At 40.9% G+C, this 19,303-nt stretch overlaps 1 protein-coding gene across 5 annotated transcripts in view; it reads right to left on the bottom strand.

The window, feature by feature from the left end:
• Window positions 1–17,197, bottom strand: part of LOC117396319 (plasma membrane calcium-transporting ATPase 1-like) — a 56,146-nt gene extending 38,949 nt beyond the window's left edge. For 2 of the 5 annotated variants that reach the window (XM_059004843.1, XM_059004842.1), the window contains exon 1: window positions 15,956–17,197. The gene's annotated coding sequence lies outside the window, so the exon portion shown is untranslated. The remainder of the gene's footprint in view (window positions 1–15,955) is intronic. The other 3 variants (XM_059004840.1, XM_059004841.1, XM_059004839.1) reach the window with 2 other exon arrangements.
• Between the last annotated feature and the right edge of the window lie 2,106 nt (window positions 17,198–19,303).

Genomic DNA, 19,303 nt, shown 5'->3' with positions numbered 1-19,303 from the left:
CAGCATGTATCCTCTGATCAGACAGCCCTATACTAGCCCAGCACCACGTACCCTTTTAACCCCCGCGCGCGCTGTCAATTACCAAGACTGGCAGGCGCCAGCCTTTCTCAACCCTACTGATGATATTCAATAAACCGAGGGAAACAAACTCACTGCCTACAACACAGCGTTATTAACCCTTACTCAAGTATCTACTGTCGCCTCCACCGTGCAATATAGACACTACTGCAACAGTCAAACCCATTGGTCTCAACGACACAAAAAACACATCTAGGGAATAACAAAGTGGCTTTCAACTTACTGCTTATGCAGGCTGCAGGGCTCATTTTATTTGTAGTCAGTTGATGTGGTGTGGTCTTACTGTACTGCATTTTTCAGGGGCTCCTCACAGCGCCCCTGCAGCGTTGGGAGTTGGTAAAGGGTAACGGAGCAGTGCAGAGCATAGGGGACCCCTGCTAATTCAACACGCAATACAAAGGCCATGCGGTTTCTCTCACTGGGGAGCTTCAAAGGTGTGCTGCCAGACGCACTCTTAATTAATAAATAATTGACGTGCTAATTAAATTGAGCTGCTAGTCTCTCCATCATCGCTCGGATCACGCTGGGGGACGAAGGAGATCTCGGAGCACATTAACCCCAGCAAGAAGAAACCTCAGTAAGAGGAACACTCTTGGAATCGTACAGAGCAACAATCATGCAAAAAAAAAAAAAATTACTGCTGTAAGAAAAATCGAGACAAAGTATGAAGGAGTGGCTCTGCTTACAATGTAATGAAGTCTCTAGACACTTCATCCCCATAGCAGCAATAACAAACTGACTCTCTGCCTGCCTGCAGTTTTATTTGTTTGTTTCGGGCTGTGTCCTGCTGCATACATCCATCCATCCATCATGGGTCAAGGGAAGGCAAATGAGAAAAAAAATAATAAGAGCGAGAAATAGTTCTGGGTATTGATAAGTTAATGTTTAAGAAAGTGTGTGTGACTGCGGCAGCAGCACTGTGATGATGGAGCAGAAAGCTGATGGATTACCAAGCTGCAGAACTCAGAGCTCTGCAACCACACCTGCCCTGAATACTAAAGGGGAGACTGCAGCCATACAGCACTACACCCCACCCCACCTCCTTTCTCCCTGTGCGCCCGCCCACACACACACACACACCTCACTCTCTATCCCCGAGCCACTCTGTTGCAACAAAACAGCAAGAGCAGATTGGAACTACACTGCAATGCATTTCTGTGAACCGATAAAAGCCAGCACAGAAACTGCACACATCGATACGGGATTCCTGTACTGTACAAATAGAAGAAAATCTGAAGCTATAAAACTGCCCTATAGACAATCCACAGAGTGTGTCTATATGCATCGCTGCAGTGTTGTTGACTGGCTGTTCGCTCTTGTTCATTTCTCAACATCTGTTGTACCCACTATATGATTTTAGATTTCAATCTGTCCCTATACACTGCCAAGCAAGTATGTCCAGTATGAGTCACCTTCACCACAGCAGAGAATGCCATTCATCTCTCTGCAACAAACACAAGCACACTTGAGCCAGGAAGAAACAAAAGAGGGTGTGAAAACGGTATGTTGTATAACATCTGCTGTATAAATATACCTTCTTTCCTGGATACAGTATTATTAGAGGCAATGGGTTTGAGTAGCTTGTGATTAGAAAGAGTGCTGGGTGGCAGTGTGGAAGACAGTGGGGCTCAAGTAGCTCAGGAGTCCAGAATAGGAGATGATCTTTGTTTTACGAGTTACACAAAGCTGTTTGAACCTGGGTATTTCAGAATGAGATTCCACCAGTATGTCTAACTGGAAGGTCGTACCCTCTCACTGAACAGACCGACTGAAAGCTGAGCTGGGAAACAGGAGTTCAGAGCAACATAATGTCAGAAGTAATTACAGGCAATGTGGGAACTGAACAAGAAGCAATAACATTTTTTTTTTTTTAATGATTTTCAAATTGCATTACAGTATTGATAAATGTACCGGGACATATGGCAGACTCTGCTATTAGTGTGGGTCAAGATTTGGTGGAGGGCCTTCACAGCATACAGTATTTTATTTTATTAAATCTCCTGTTTTCCAGCTTTGACAGCTCGCAAGTTCGCAAGCTATGAAGTGCCCTTGCCTTAAATCTCTCCTCCGATACTTAGGGCAAAGAGAAGATCTTTAAGCTGAATTATTTGGAGACAAATAGATCCTTCAAAATCATCCAGTTTTTCCAGATGGAACAACCCTTCACTGTTCAACACAAAATGGCTTTTGAATCTTGTCGAGAGATCCTTGGAAAGTCAACCCTGCCTCGAGGCACGGTTATTTATAAATTGCATAATCATTTCTGCGCAGCCACAATCAAACCAACTGAAAGAAAAGCTCTTTTTACATAAAGGAAGCAAGGTGGCACTGCTAGAAGCCTTGGTTCAAATCAGGCTCAGGCGTTTTGTGGACACCCTTGCCAAAATAAAACAGCGAATCAAAACTGGTTGTCTGCATGAGAGAGACTCAACGACTGAGCTCTCGTGATGTAAGGAGATCTACATTTTTGAGCGCCAGCGCTATTGAAGGCCACCCTCAGAAAGGTTAAAGGTTAATTATTTTACTAATTAAGGAACCCCTTCATCTCCAGTCATCTTACTAAATGACTTTATTCAATATTTAGCCTACACATTCCCTTAATTGACAATCAGCTTCCACATTGGGTCCGATGAATCCCAGTCCAAGTGCTGGGATTGTCTACTGGCCCCAGACACGTTTTTACAAGCTTCTCTACTCCAGTGCTTATTACTTCCCCTGATTTTCCATGTGTAGCACAAAGCGAAAGATAAAACGAAATCTTCCACACAATGCTATCTGGAAACCAGCCAAGACAGACGGGGGTAAATTCTATAAAGCGATTTCAATGAAGTACAAGAACATTATTAAAAGCTCTTCACTGAAAAAGCGCTGCACAATCAGCAGGTTTAAAAGGCCAGTCTAATCTATCTAAAATTGATCAAAATACGAAACAATGTCACACAGATAAGACTTTGGCAAAGATGCATTTCAATAACGTACCCTGGAATAGCCTACAATCTAATTAGCATAAATAAAAATAAATAAATAAAACATGCAAATGAGCCACTGCTATTGCAGTGCAAGTCCCTGTTCCTGACTGATAAAACACACACAAAAAAAATTAGGCGCAGTGGATGTCATGACTAACATGGGATTACCTTCGCCCACCCCATAATGTTTTTGTTATATTCTGCAGAAATACCTAGATCCCTTTCCAACGCCTCGTCATGTTGAATCTCTTCTTTATAAAGGTATACTTGATAAATAGTTAGTCAGCAAAAATAGTACCAACCAATCCTCTGCAACACCCAGAACAGAAAGAGTTCATGACAGGACTTGCTAATCACCTGTTGAAACCTCATCAACCTCATCACCTGGTTGGCTTAATTCACAGGTGTGGAGAAACCTATTAAACCTCCCAGGCATTTATCGACTAGTTAACTCTCTCTTGGAAGACTGTGTTGCAAACCGACTACCAGTGTATGACGAGAATCTGTTGAATTCAAGCCTAGGCAAGTTATGCTAGATTTATTTATGGGAAAACTTTGTTACCCAACATTTCATCTGCCTTTTTATTAATGAACAGTAGGGCAGCCTACTGAAGGGGCATTTCCAATTCTTTAATTAGAATTCCCAGCAGTATCTCCAACTGCTACTGCGGAGGGTTGGAGGAGTGTGGCTATTTATAAACTGGTAAAGAAATCTATTAGGAATGGGGTTATCCCTGCTCTGGCAACTCCGGTAGCCTGAATATAGACTGACATTCACTCCTCCCCCATCCCACTCACCATCCTGTTTCTCAATTCAGCAACAGTGGCGCCTGGTTAGAGAAAGCGCTGGGATGCAGGGTGGACGCTAGTGATTTTGAGTACTAGGTGAATTTATTTAAGTACGGGACAAATCTGGTACGGAACATTTTCCGTAAGGCAGTCTTTCTGGATAATTCACTGTGGAACTAAGCAAGCCAAACAGTGTCTTTTTTTCATGTGCCTGAGAACACATTTGCTTCAGCATGGTGTGAACTAGGTCTCTCTAGCAGTGGAGGAAACTCTAACATTTCCACCCCATCAGAAATAGTGCTTGTCTGTGTGCCCAGTCACACAGCACCACTCCCAAGGGGGTGCGTGGGCCCAAGTTCCATTTATAACTCGAAATGATTCCTTGCTGTCAGCCGCTAAACGAGAGGCTGAGCGAGGCAGAGAATGAAAGGCTGGCTTCACAGTGAAAAAGCTTTCCATTACCACCATGCCACCAAAGGGGAAGAAAAACAACGGCAGCTTATAATTAACTTAAAGCAGCTCTGCAGCTCCACTAACACAGAAGTACATATAAAGGGCAGCGCTCAGCTCTCTCCAGTTGAAGGGAGTTTTGTTTAACCCACAACGTCTCAGAACAGCCACTGTGTAGAGAGATAGGGAGGGATTACACGGCACAGTAGTAATTCACCTCTAAACAGTCTTCAGAAAAAAATATGTCTGTAGTTTTCAATTAATTCTAACACCTTTATAATGAAAGCAGAGTAATGGATATTTTATTCTTCTTAGGGGCTGAAGGATTTTAATTAGGTACACAAGACAAGAGAGAATTACAAGAGACAGCCCATGGTAAAATAACTATTTTTTCTGCAAGGGGATCCATTTATAAGTGATCTGTATTTCTTACTGGCTTCTGTGTATTAAGAAAGACCCATCGCCTCACAAGGAAATCCTGGGCTTGACATGAGTCTGATATTGAAGGCTTAATGTGTAAAACACGCATTTTCATGCTATAGCACAATATTTTGTCATTTTAAGGAGGCAGTGTGTTCCAGTGGTTAAAGTCCAATGCTTATAACCAGAAGGTCACCAGTTCAAATCCCACCTCTGCCACTGACTGACTCACTGTGTGTGATCCTGAGCAAGTCACTTAACCTCCTTGTGCTCCATCCTGCAGATGAGATGTTAAATCAATGGCCTATTGGAAGTGACTCTGCATATAATGCACAGTTCACAGCCTACCTCTGTAAAGCGCTTTGTGATGGTGGTCCACTATGAAAGGCGCTATATAAAAATAATTTTACTATGCTTTTCCCCTTGTCTTTGCATGTACTACAGTTTACCCTATGCTTTTACACTGTGCAGATGCTTTTACTATGGTAAACTTTTATAAGGGCAAAACTGCTAGCAATGACCACAATGGACTGTCTAAAAGTGGTCTTTATAAACTTATATCCTGGTGATTTAACATGGAGAAAAATCACTGCACTGTAGTAGTCACTTTATAGATAGATGCTCTTAATGTAAGACGTTTAAGACAGTTTGACTGTATAGGGAATATTATAGCGTAGTTCACATCAATAAAAACAACAACACTCAACAAAACATCATACCTTCAATCTGGGATAGGAAACATTCACACTTTGATAATTCTTAGACCCTACCCATTAAAACACATGCAAGTCATTGTTCTATGATTACCTGATACCTTTGGGTTATTTATCTGATGCACCAGCATATCCTAAAAGTACCTCATTTAAAGAAGCCAGTAACTGGCAGTGGTGGTTTGAGGGTGGCATATATGAGTAAACACACATTGAGTCAGCTTTTAAAAAAAAAAAACATCACACATACAGCTAGCCCCTCCTCCTCCTCCCTCCCCCTCTATCTCGACCCCCCAGGGACATTAATGGAAGGTCTGGGATCATAGCAGCATGCACTATGTGATTATTTTCTGATTACTTGTATTGGCTTTATTGCATTCCGCCTGGTTGTTGCAGGATGTATGTACACACAGGCAGCCCCCTTGGGCGTGCACATTTTATTAATTTAGTGGTGGGAGGGTCGACTCAAGCATGCATTCATCATTCATCATTAATCTGTGCAAAATGGAGCCCTTCAGATGCAGGCGTCTCCGGAAGACTGATAACATTGTCCTGTAGCTGCCAGGCTCTGAACTGAAGAGCTGGATAGAAGTGCTCTCTTTCAACAACAAAATAAGGATAAATAACCCTACTGTATATGAAACCTAAGTCTGCAAGTCTACATTTAGGGTAAAACATTTAAAACTGCTACAAACATTCTCAATGAAAAAGTGTCACATTAATATTTTACTTTTGTATCATATTTTACCAAGATTTACCATAGGATTGACGTTGCTTCCCTGGGCTTTACTATGCCATGCTTCTAGCGAAGCTGTTGATCCCTAGATTGCCTCTCTCACTCGATTTCCATTTGCATTACGCCCTGTTTTTCGTTGTTTCACTGCTAAAAGCTTCTTACTGGATCTATGACTCATATGCGTGTGTGTGTGTGTGTGTCCAACCCGACATGATGTGCAAAGGCTAGAAAACGTTTTTAACTAATGCAGTTAAAGCTTAGTGAATAGGGCCCACAACTGGTTTATAAACCTTTATCCTGCAGGTGTCTAATTTTAACTCAAGAATATATAGAGAGCAAAAAGCAGAAGGAATGCTGGATATTTTTACATTAATCCCACAAGACTGTATTTAAGTCAGGGTTTTATATTTGGTTGCTGTAGTTTTACTGCCTTTGGCTGCTTTATACAGGTGAGCACAGAAACCTCACTGTTCTGAACACAGTGTAACGTCTGTGTAGAGAAACTACACAACCTGGCTGAACTGCCATTATTCAACATACAAAGCTATGGTACAGCAACAGCAGCTGCTGTTTCAGTATTGACTATAGGGCTGTATCACCTATACTGGTTTCCCTGGGTTACTGAAGCTATTAGTATTGTGTCTAAAGAATCCCGACTTTCCACCATACTGGTTGCTAAGCTGCACCTCGCACAGAAATTCTATGATCACGCTTCAATAGTACATAAAAGTCTCTATGTAGCCATATCTGGGTCTATCGTCTCTATTAATGGTTTATTGTACACAGTGCTGTATTTATATTGCTGTGCAACCCAAATGACCTTCCCTGGCAATGAAATGGCTTTGCATTAAGAGGCAAGGGTAGCACAAAGGCAGCTACAATATTATCAGCCATCTGTAGAATAGTACCATAGTGGTAATAATTTCATATCTTCACATACCAGTGTTATGTTAAACAAAGAAAAAAAAAGTCAAGTCAGATGCACTTCAAAATTCTTATAGCCTATCCTCCCTCACAAAATACAGACCTTCCTAGTATATACATTATATATATATATATATATATATATATATATATATATATATATATATATATATATATATATATATATATATATATTATATATATATATATATATTATATAATAAATAAATAAATAAATAATAAAAAATAAATAAATAAATAAATAAATAAATAAATAAATAAATTCATTTATACCGGATTATGATAAGTAACATTAAAATGAGAGCAATACGTTAAAATGAAAAAGAAAAACATATCTATTTATGTGAAATAATATGCTCTCTCACAAAATATATAGCATTTGAATACAAAAACTAGTAACTTTACTAAAATTAGCCATAGCAGCGAGTTTTTATAGACACTGCTCACTTCCTCATCCCTCTCTGTCCACAACAAACAAGGCAGCCTATCTCTGCCTCCTCTACACTCCCATTGGCCAGAATCACAGCTGTCTGAACTCCCATTGGCCAGGTAGCGTTTCAGCAGCCTGTTCTGAAGCCTTTAATATGTGTCAGTATTTCCAGTATTAACGATTGTAACCCTAAATTAAATTAAAATGAAGAACTCGCCATTGTTTCCTCTACTCCCGCTTCAATTCCGGAAGCATCTGGCCGGCTCACTGCACACTGGGATATGTCTAGGATCAAGTGGAGTTTGCGTTCAAACAACCAAGACCTTTTCTTTCGTCATTTACAGTTTAATAAATGTGGCATATTAGCTACTCACTTCAAGCTTGTATCACGATACATCGTAAAGTATCGAGATTCATCGATCCACGATGAATCGTCTCACCCCTACCCAATGGTATAAACCACTACACGACAGTGTCCGGTCAGTACCGGTGCAATATTTGATATTGTTTCTCCATCCTGGCTGTGTGACTATTTGTACACAGAGCTGGAATATGCTCTCTCTGCTGGACAGGGAAGGGCAGTAGAAGACATTCAGACGCTTCCCGATTGGCCATGTGCCTGGAGGCTAAAATAGAACCCTATATTCACCAGGCATCTCCTGCACAACAAGTACCAGGAACTGGGGGGGTCAGAAATGGATATTACTGATATCACACCCCAACAGGGTAGGGAAAAACTACATCACAAAAGAGGTACTGATTCCACACAGGGGACAGGAACAACTGGAACTTATATCAGAACCAGAGGGGGGTTTAGGAAGAGGGTTGTGAGGGGGCAGCAGGAAATCAATTCTGACATTGCCGTGGACAGCTGTAAGACTCCCATTGGAGTGCAGTTTGAGCCATTAAGTACAGTCGGTTTTAGATTAATATTACACTATGGCAAAGATTAATATTTCAGTTTCCCCTTTTCTTATTTCGTTTGAGTGCACACCTATTTAAACACAGGCACATCAGCGGTCACCATTGTTCTCTGAGATATTGGGGACAGGTGCTCAGACGTGCATAAACAGGACCTTGTTTACACAGCACATGTAGGCCATTGAACAGCTTTACATACTGTACATGTAAGCAAAATGCAGCTGTCTGGTTATTCTTTAATGTCTGCCCATATTTTAAGTCTGCTCCCCCCTTCTTGTCTCCATTGACTTTCATGTAGCTCAAGCAAGCATGGAGTAACAAACTCACGATTCCCATGAACAATCATCCTGGGAAACAATCTGTTCAGTCCCGTCCCAATGGACCGCTTCACTTTTATAGTCGTAGACAGTGAACACATGCATACTGAAGTTCTCAGCATCAAACTTGCTGGCTCTCAGATCCTCAACACCCATACCAAGTTATGTCAAGCACTGAGTTCTCTCTACTATACCGAGTTTGCTAGCTTTCTGCTACAATGTGCTGATTTCTCCGTTACACTGCAATGTATTATCCCCAGTCCCGGCACAGAATTGTATACGCTGTGTGGTTCCCTGGTACCACTTAACGCTGTATTGAACTGTCACAATGTCAGTTTATTACAGATGAAACAGCAAAGACCCTTGATAGGGCAGCATGGCTGGATCGATAACTGGTGACCTCTAGAAGGCTTTGACCTTGTGAAATATCAATTTAGCCATGACGTCGCCCCCCCCGTCACTGCTGATTTGCCCTGTCTGGCAATGGCGTCATTTGCTGGTATTCCACCTCATATAAAAGGAGAAGGGACATTAACTTAACCTGAGGGAGGGGAGGGGGCTAATGTGGCCTTTTGATCCCAGCCACCTAACCTTCAAGCCAACTTCAATTGGCAATCGGTCCACAAACAGCAGCATATCGCGTTTCAGAAATATAAAATGATATACGCTGTATAGCACAAGAGAATGACCAGACACGTTTAAGAGTTGACAATGTGGCTACAATTACCAGCATATTACAACAACATTAGTCAAATAGGGGAAAACCCAGGTCCTTAAAAGGGATACTATATATGATCTACATTTTCCAAATATTTAATTTCTTTCTATTTATTTTACTTCGTCCTTTGTTTCTGCTCCCCCACAAACCCTGCTACAGAATGCAACATATTGTACCCAACAGAAGTGCTTCTCTCAGCTCTTACCCGTTTGTTTAGTGCAGTGCTTTTCAAGTACCCCCAACAATTTTGTTGCAACCAGTTACTTTTTTTCTGTATTGAGTCTGGTGCAGGGCTGAACTGTACGGCTCACTGAACTCCCTAGTATAGATGGAGCATCCTATTGAATGGCTTTAATGGAGATAGCAAGCACAGTCAAAATGCAAATACACCGACGTTGCCTTTAAACATGACGCATGGTTAATGAGCACAAACTCACTGAAGTTCCGTTGTCCTGCAGTCTCTTTTTATATCTCTATTTCAAAATGTCTTTGCTGCCCCTCAGTCAGCTATTTTGTTTTAGTAAACTAAACTTACTGCATGCTATATTCTTTCTTTTTCTATTAGACATACACACGCACACATTTATTTTCTGCATGGCTCTTTAAGAACATAAGAAAGTTTACATCTTGCTCGTTTGGTTGTTAGTAGCTTATTGATCCCAGAATCTCATCAAGCAGCTTCTTGAAGGATCCCAGTGTGTCAGCTTCAACAACATTACTGGGGAGTTGGTTCCATACCCTCACAATTCTCTGTGTAAAAAAGTGCCTCCTATTTTCTGTTCTGAATGCCCCTTTATCTACTCTCCATTTGTGACACCTGGTTTCTTTTTTCAGGTCAAAAAAGTCCCCTGGGTCGACATTGTCTATACCTTTTAGGATTTTGAATGCTTGAATCAGATCACCGCGTAGTCTTCTTTGTTCAAGACTGAATAGATTCAATTCTTTTAGCCTGTCTGCATACGACATGCCTTTTAAACTCCCTGGTCATCGGTAAGGCTCTTTTAACCAAAATGTTTGGACAGCTCTGCACTAAAACACACAGAGTCTGTAACATTGTCCTACATGCACTGGAAAATGGGTTCAAGTACACTGTCAAACAAATTCTACATTTAGCTGCAGGTGACTCTGCTGTTAAGCCAAGCCCCTCCCTGTCGCAGTCAGACGGTGATCTCTGCAGGGGGAGGGGGGGAATAACTAGGTTTATTTTAGGTTGTGCTTTTGCTATCGGCCAGTGCTTTATAATACGAAGATTAGACCTGCCGTTAATTACTACATATCAAGACAGGAGCTGAAAGGACGCTCAACATGCAAGTGCAGATGCTAGTGCATACACCCATATTTCTACTATAGCCACTAAACACAATTCAACTGATTAATTATTAACAATAATAACAATATTACTAGAGTCAGGAGTCAAGGGTTTTAGAAATACTGCTGCCAGGATAAAGGGCAACTCTGTTCAACCAGGACAGCCCTGATTCGATGTGGCTGCGAGACCGCAAGATATTTCAAAAGGTTCTGCTGGCAGGAGGACTACGTGACCCATTCTCAGTGTCAGCCACCTCTTCTTCCTTCCAGTCATTGCTTTTAAGATGGTGAAACGTTGAATTGTACCATCTTGAATACAAAGAACCTGTCTAGAGAGAGATGGCTTTCGTCAGGTCTGCTGATAACTAAAGAACAGGAATATGCATTTTTCATAGACTTGTCCTGTATTTAAAGACCCCCTCAATTTACTTTACTACAGAATACCATATGTGCTTAACTGCAATTCATGTCAGCCTATTTACACAGAAGTGTGCATTCCCAGTTTCAGGGTCCTGCACAGTGAAGGGTTTTTACCAGTTTTGCCTAACAAGGTGCCCTGCTTGAATACACAGTGGAAATCTGCGGCAGTAAGGAGACACAAGATGGGGGAGGAGAGGTAGGTAGGTTGTTAGATCACAGAGGAAAATGGAAAACTTCTGGCTCTTACGGAAAGAAACCTGCTTACCGTGAATGCAGGAAAAGACCAGGGGCAATATGCAAATCATAGCATGGTTTTAACAACACTCTTGACAAATAGAGCGAAGTTGCCATTACCTTTCTCTTAATTCCATATCAAAATGTTAACCTCCAGCAGTTTGACCTTTTTTTTTTTTTCTTTTTACAAATTTCTGAAAACATTACGCAATGCTGAAACCCAGACAGTTCTTTATGTATACAGCCCTCTGGTATAGAAAGAGGAGCTGTCAGCTCTGTCTAATAAACTGGAGCAAGGCCACATGCAGCCTTGTTTTAAAAGAGGCCTCTGCCGTTTGAAACGTTACCCCAACCCATAAAACAACTAGGTGTTGCTGCAGAGCAAATTCCGGGGAGCACAGTGTCTCCAGATCAAAAGAACAGTGTGCTGTGCTTGAGAAATTTGCTCATTTTAAAACACGCTGCTTTCAAGATCTTTCAAGTGACAAGTTGCTGTTTTGTGTTCCCCAACGATGCAATCGGTTCTTTAATCTGGATATTTCAAGTCAAGCGCCTGTCACTGAGTGGGTGCACCTGCCTGTAAAAGCAATAGCGGGCCTTGGGAGGCTTTTAGTACTGTTTTAATGCACTTTGCAAAATAAGAAATACATTTGTAGGTTGTCAGAGTCCCAGTAGGCCTACTGAGAGTGCCAACTCTGTACTGATTTATCAGAACCCCTGAACGGTGCCCTGTCTTTTCCAGACTCTCTGGCCCACAGTACTCCCCCCACTGTATTAACATTCTGAGCTTATGAACAATCTTGTGAATGTACTAGTCTGCATTTCGTTTTTTCTGTTTTTAAGATCCCTAGTATTTGAGTCCTCTGTCACATACTGTATTGAATTTACTGGCTCATTACTGCTGGATCACCACACTGCACCGTATAAGATTTGTTGCCTCTCAATACTAATTTGCTGGCTCTTACATCCCCCAGTACTGGGAACCTCTACCTTCATTAAACTTGCCATGTCTCAACACTAATTGGCTCTCAGATCTAGTTCTCAGTGAATTGCATTACACTCGCTGGCTTCAAAAGACAACCAATACTATACAGTACAGCGAGCGGCTCCAATAGGCTTTCTCCATTAGAATTCAAACCAGTATTACTTCGCCAGAGTACATTACAGAGACTACTGAGTCACCAACTCCCCGCAGCAGTGAGTGTTGAATTGCAATTACATTCAGAGCCTAACGATGGCTGAAAACATGTCCTAGAGGAGAACCCACGAAGACGCCCAGTCTCTCTGCTGTGACGAGCACACAGAATACAGATTCAATGCAATGCATAATACTGTCAGGAGTATAGCGTTGCAGACAGAGCCAGCGATTATTCACATTGCATTCAGATCATTAGAGAACAGTACATCTATCACATGTTCCTTTACAGCACTAAAGATGCATACAGCAATAAAAAAAAAGAAAGAAAAACGTGTGTTACTGTCTGGCTGAATAGCACTCAGCCACTGAGGCAGAATACATTTGTGTATTGATAAATGATGCTATTGTTGGCTAACAAACACTGTGCTTTCATTGGTGACGCTACTACCTCCACACAGGTTTGAAACCAGTTTAAATTTGATCTCGGCGGTCTTGGACAGCAGTCCACCTCCAAAAAACCCACGCGATTTCAAGTCACTTATTTTAAATACTGCTAGGACCACTATTTTAAATTATTTTAATGCAGCACTGGGTCTCCAGAATAGAAACACAAGTACATTTGCCACCAAATTGAAAGGATTTCACCGGTTGGGATCATTCACTAACCTCTGGGTCACGAGCTAAGGATGTTAGAATTGAACCCAACATCCCCACCACAATTGGGTTTGCTTGGGAATGGTCGTAATGACAGGTGTGGGGTGTTCAGACCAGGGTTGAGGTGCACTCATCAGATATTGGAACCTGCCAGCACTGTGCCCTGGTTCCCATTCCCCTTGATTCAAACCCAGTCCTACAGAATGGGATGGCTATAGTGTGAACCCAAGAACGCCAAATCCTGCACTGTGCCCCGAGGACTGGGTTAAGCAGGCTTGCAACATTTAAATAGCTGTCCCATCCCGTCCGTCCCCCCCGAAAAATTAGCTCATGGAATAAACTGGTCCTCACCAGTGGGAGTGGGAGTTTTCAGTTCGAGTTCAGCTTGGGATATATCTAAAGCCGCTAAGGAGTGTCTCTTAATTAGAGAGCAGATGCTCGCTAAGTGAACACAGCTTGCTGTGCTTGGTAACAAATTCAGTTTCTTTGCTGTAGCTGGGAAAAAAGGGTGAGGTTTCCAGAGTCTAAACTTCCTCCACCAAGGCAGCTTGATGATGGAAGGCTGCATTATCACAGCCATTCCAGGTTTTACACAGTGCTGGCGAGTGCTACAAGAGAATCACAGCTGAGGTGTAGTCTCCTGCAGCCACTTTCCATGCCTTCTTTTTACAGATTGTACAATGGTATGCATTAAGCATAAGCAATAATAACAGTGGCTTCCTTGGTTCAATGAACTGACATATCACAGTTTCCATGCATGCTGTGGGAGTGTCACTGTTGTGTTTTATGAACAATAATATGTGCTCAGAAATAGGATTCTACCTGCATAGAGCTACTGTTACAGTCACATCATCACTCCGGTATTTATAACTGGATTCCCTGTATTTTCCGAGGGCCCGCTAACAGTTTAATAATTAATATATGTTAAATGTGCTTCAAATGTAAAAGAAATCAATTAAATTGATGGCACACAGTCAAATATAACTGCAAAATGACATCTCGATTACAAATTCTCCCATAACTTGTGCTCTTCATTAGCAAAGAAAAAAGATAGTGTTTGCTTTTCGGTTTAATTACATTCCCCAATGATAGTTTTAGTTTCATACCCAAGCTCGCTCGCTCCCACCCTCCCTCCTGAAAAAAAAAAAACCTTCTGGACACCCTCTGCAACTGAACAGACATGCTCATGATAGTACCTGTCAAAGCCATAAGTCATAAATGTTATCAAAGCCAGAAGTTATAAATGTTATCTGCAAGCTGTGCTGTAGCTTAGGGAAGCAAAACAAAGATTCTGTTTTTGTTACACCGATAACATTTTACAGGAAAGACCTACAGAGCGTTTTCAATATTATTATAAGGCTACAAGATTAAATATGTAAAAAAACGCTTTATCTAAGTGTACCTCTTTCTCTCCAGTTACATTAGACAGACGATGGGGGAGGGACAGGTAACACTGAAACAGGCCATGCCTCAGTGTTGCAAAATGGATGGCCACACCTAGCAGTGGAATTGAAGCACTTACCACAAAAACATGCCAGCCTCTCATTACAGCTGAACTATGCGTGTCAAAGAGCACCATAACCTGTACTCTTGGAATGATTAATACAGTCTGCATGAAACATCATTCTGAAAATACACTATTGCTGTTACAATTTGCTCAAAATATGACGGTTTTGTTTCTTATATTCAAACACCATTCGATACATAAATCCACCAGGACCGAGGTTTGTGATATTCGTCATTTGAATGTGAATCTGCATAATGGATTGGACAATACCCATTAACCCCTAGCCCAGCTCAAGTTAACTGACAATATGTCCTTTTCGCTGTATGGCATGTATGTTTTTTTTTTCTTCTGTAACAGCCGTTGGTACCGTTTAGCACAGTCTTGGTACATTTTCATATCAAATAATAATAAAAAATATTCATATCATATATGTTGAACTGGGAAGCTGCGTCTAGCTAAAACACTATACTAATGGGTTAGTTCATAAACAGTGCCCAGAGGGGAGACTGGCTGAAAGATTCAGTCTCCTGGTCACCTTTACCCCACAAAGGAAGTCTTTCATCACCCAAATGCATCTAACAGGTATTACAATACAGGCTAACCAGATAACCACTAGTTTGAGAATATTAAAAAAATATTTTAAAAAATTAACATTATAGCTTAAAGTATAAATGCTAAAAATCTGTTGCATGAGATTTCTGTTTAAGTCTTTTGGTTTAGACAAACAGACAGATCTAATAATTGTCATTATATGTAGCTGGTTTGTCTTCAATAAATAAATAAAGCTTTATACCTGGGTAGGTAAAAGTATGCTGCATTATTCCATCAGCTACAGAGACCAGTGAATACGTTGCCTCTTACCCCGCCCTCTCATCAACAGGCATGTAGGCGGACATACATTGATCGCTTCAATGACATAAGTGTGGTTTGGTGGTATTAACTACAGTAGAAATTCGGTAGTACGGATAAACACGCCGCAAACCCTATAACAAAACGCCGTAAGAGTATTCCTAACTCCCCATCCCAAAACAAGACCGAATTCCTAAACTGAATATTATTCTAATTAATAACAACATCATATCGCCGGTTTGATTCTAACTATGCTGATAATCCCATTCTTCAACCTGTAGAACAAAACAGAAACAGACACACCTGTGGAAAGGGGAGTCCATTAATAATCGAGAGAATGTACAAACAGTAAGTTAACCAACCTCGCTGGATCACTCGGTCTTCTGCTGACGGGTGAATCTTTAGGCTCAGTGCAACATGATATCTGTAGTTAACGACTCGTCCCTCGAATTTCTTTTAAATCCAGGTTGTAGTCTAAAAGAATGGCGTTTTAGTCTCCTCCCCTCCCAGTAGAGAACTTCCCCAAAAATATTCTTTACACAAGCGTCAGATGAAAATATAACAATAAAATCTCTGTTACGCAGGGAAAGAAAGAAAATAGGTAAAAAAAAAAAAAAAATGACTTTGATTAGTGATTAACGTTCTTCTTTCGAGATTTCGTTTTCTGTAATAATTCGTGTTTCTCTAATGTTTCGTGTGTAATTTGCATTAATGATTAAAAAATAAGACAGCATTTCATTCCAGTAACGATGACGCATTCAGTGAATATCGTTCTTGAAAAACAACTGAAATTATTGAGGCTTTTCTATACCAATTTAGTATTAATGTCTTCGTGGTGTGGTTGTTCTTTCCCTCAAGATTGTTGTAATAAAATAAAATGTGAAAACCAACATCCGAGTTTATACAGACAGTTTTGCAATAATTTGGGATTCCAAAATAAAAAAAACAAACAAAAAAAAAGTGGCTTGAGAAATAAGCAACAAAACAGCTTAAACAAGGGTGTTTTTATGTTTTGTTACCGTAAATATTATTATTAGTAGTAATGTTTCTTTCTAGTAAATAAATAAACGAGTAAACGGTTTATTAATAATTACAGGACCACAATTATATCTACAATAAACGGAATATAAAAAATGCATCGGTAAAAAGGCAGTCTCTGTCTCCCCGCAAAGTTAACAATCCAGATTTTTGGAAAACAAAATCCCTTTCCCCACCTTTTCCAAGAAGAAAAGATTATCACAGAAAGGGATACGTTGGTATATTGTGGATTTAGCGTCCGGTCCGGGTTCGAAGGCAAAAACGAGGTTTCAGTTTCGATTGGTAATTTTTTAACCGTGTTTCACCCTCGCTAGTCTGCCAGATCCACCGTGTTGGAAGAGAGCGTAGCGACGCGGACAGGCTCCGGACTACAGCGGATCGGCAGCAGAGACAGCTGGATCCAGGGATTCCGGGACTGGAAAGAGAGAGAGCACAAGCCGGGGACCGCCGCGGGATGTGTGTGAGAGAGAGAGGTCTGGTTTGGGATTAGTCATTTAAGGTGGAACGGGGGAAATGGCAACCTGCTGCCTGCTAGGTGGACTTTGGAGATTAAAGGCGGAGCCTCCTTAATAAAGAGCAACACTGCATCTACACGACGCTGTAATGCATCATCGTGCTACTTAATTCCATTAAGCATTGTTACATTTTTGTTGTTACATGTGTAGACACTGATGGTTTGGCATTGCTGCACAGTATGTTTGCAATGATCCTTTATTAATGTTTCAGCTCGTCCGGCTCGATGCTACAAGAAGTAAGCGACGTGTGTGTGTGTGTGTGCTGGTTAATCAGAGCTAAGTAACATCGCTGTGTGTCTCTACCAAGGCAAGCGAAAGGGATGGGAACTCGTTTAAGGTGGATCTGGTGAAGTTTGAAACGCAGACGGTTTTTTTTTCAATAAGTTTTTGGAGTATAGTTGTAGGATTCGACTATATAATAAGTGTCAAAAACGGTCATATTGACAGTAATGTTTTGTTTGATTTTCATTTGAAAATTCGTCTCTTCAAAAAGGACAGGCCTTGTCGATCTAGGACTCTAGTCACTCCCATTTGCGCATGACCACCTGTCGCCAGTCATGTTTAGAAAGAGGTGGGAGGTTGTCTTGTGTTGCTGCAGAGGCATTGTGAAACTGTGCGGTTCTTATTTCTTCTAGTGTACTCGTTTTGCTTGCATTGACTAGTAATATAACGTAACACTGCTGGTACCCTCATAAAACGAATACATAAATACACATAAGATCTCTAGATTGGGGTCCACTTGGTATGCGTCCAATTTAATAAACGCATAAATACAGAAACTCAACACTACACATGTATCTTACCGTACATTACTCCAAGCTTGATACAAAACACATTACATCTGCATTTCAGTGACATTTTCACATTAGTTCTAGCCACCTGCTGGCCACTTAACATATGACAGCTGAATTCCATAGTGGTAGCTTTATTATAGTTCATATGTCACACAATTTTAATGTGTAAAATGGTATTGTCACTTAAGCTTGGAATTGCATAGGTTGCCTCACACCAGTGTTTTGAAGCCGATAAAAGAGAAAAAAAACGGCAGATGTTGTTGAAACACCTGATGTACTGTAAGCCACGGTGCTAATTATACAGCCACTGATGCAGTGAGCGTGGGAGGCAGTGAGGCACATCACAGGCAGCAGAAGGAGGCTGAGCAAGAAACAGAGCAGGCAGCACAGCAGCAGCAGGCATAGTTATGCGCTATTGCCTCATAATGTTCCTTAATCCTTGTACGATTTTGAGGTGTGGCATCTACAGCTGTGGACAAAAGTTTTACATCACCCTATAGAATTAACTAATTTTTCTTCATAACATAAAATGAAACCTACTGAATAATGCTGCGTTAACATATTGAATTACATACCGCTTAGTAGTTTTCCATATACTTAACTAAAAATGGACCAAAAAAAAAAAATTCTAAATCTAACATGAAATACTGTACTACTATTATCACTTCCGGTCAGTTTGTAGTTTTTTCAAGTAGATGATGTGAAATAAAAAGATCTAAATTAAGTTGTTTTTTTTATAATTATGTCTCAATCCTAACATTCTAGGTAATGCAACACTTTTTGTCCATCGCTGCGGGGATGCAATAGTGTAGGAGCAATGTATATCACTTTGTACCAAAATGTGTGTATCCAGTGTATTGAGTAACTTCCAACAATGTTAAACTGCATATACTCTATAACATCCAGTGCAGGTTATGTCAGCAGCCACAAACAGGGCGTGTTAAAAGTCTGACGCGCTTCAATAGACTCCAGAGTTGAGATTACAGCCATATACCCTCCCAGCATTACAGGACACAGTGCTCCTGTTGTTTATTGTCTTCTGATCATCTCATTACTTACTGTTACTTCCTCGGCTGGTTTTATCATTGTAGTTTTCAGCTAAACCGCATTGGGATGTGTGTTTTTTGGAGTTATTGGTTCTGCAGCTACCGTTTGTACTGCTTTCACTGGGGACTTCGTCATGTGCGTCCGCTGATTTTTCAGTGTAAATATATCACTGTGTGGTAAGGGCTAATTTCGAGTTGAAGCCAGTGCTTGGTATGCTAAGGGTTAATATGCAAAGTCAGACGCGAATGTCCTTGGGCACCCCTAGATGGTAGTAAGCGCTGCACACCTGTTTTTGTGAGTGATACATTTTTGGAGG

This window comes from Acipenser ruthenus, chromosome 30 (genome assembly GCF_902713425.1).
Source record: "Acipenser ruthenus chromosome 30, fAciRut3.2 maternal haplotype, whole genome shotgun sequence".
Lineage (NCBI taxonomy): Eukaryota > Metazoa > Chordata > Actinopteri > Acipenseriformes > Acipenseridae > Acipenser > Acipenser ruthenus.
This window is presented reverse-complemented; position numbering and strand designations above follow the sequence as displayed.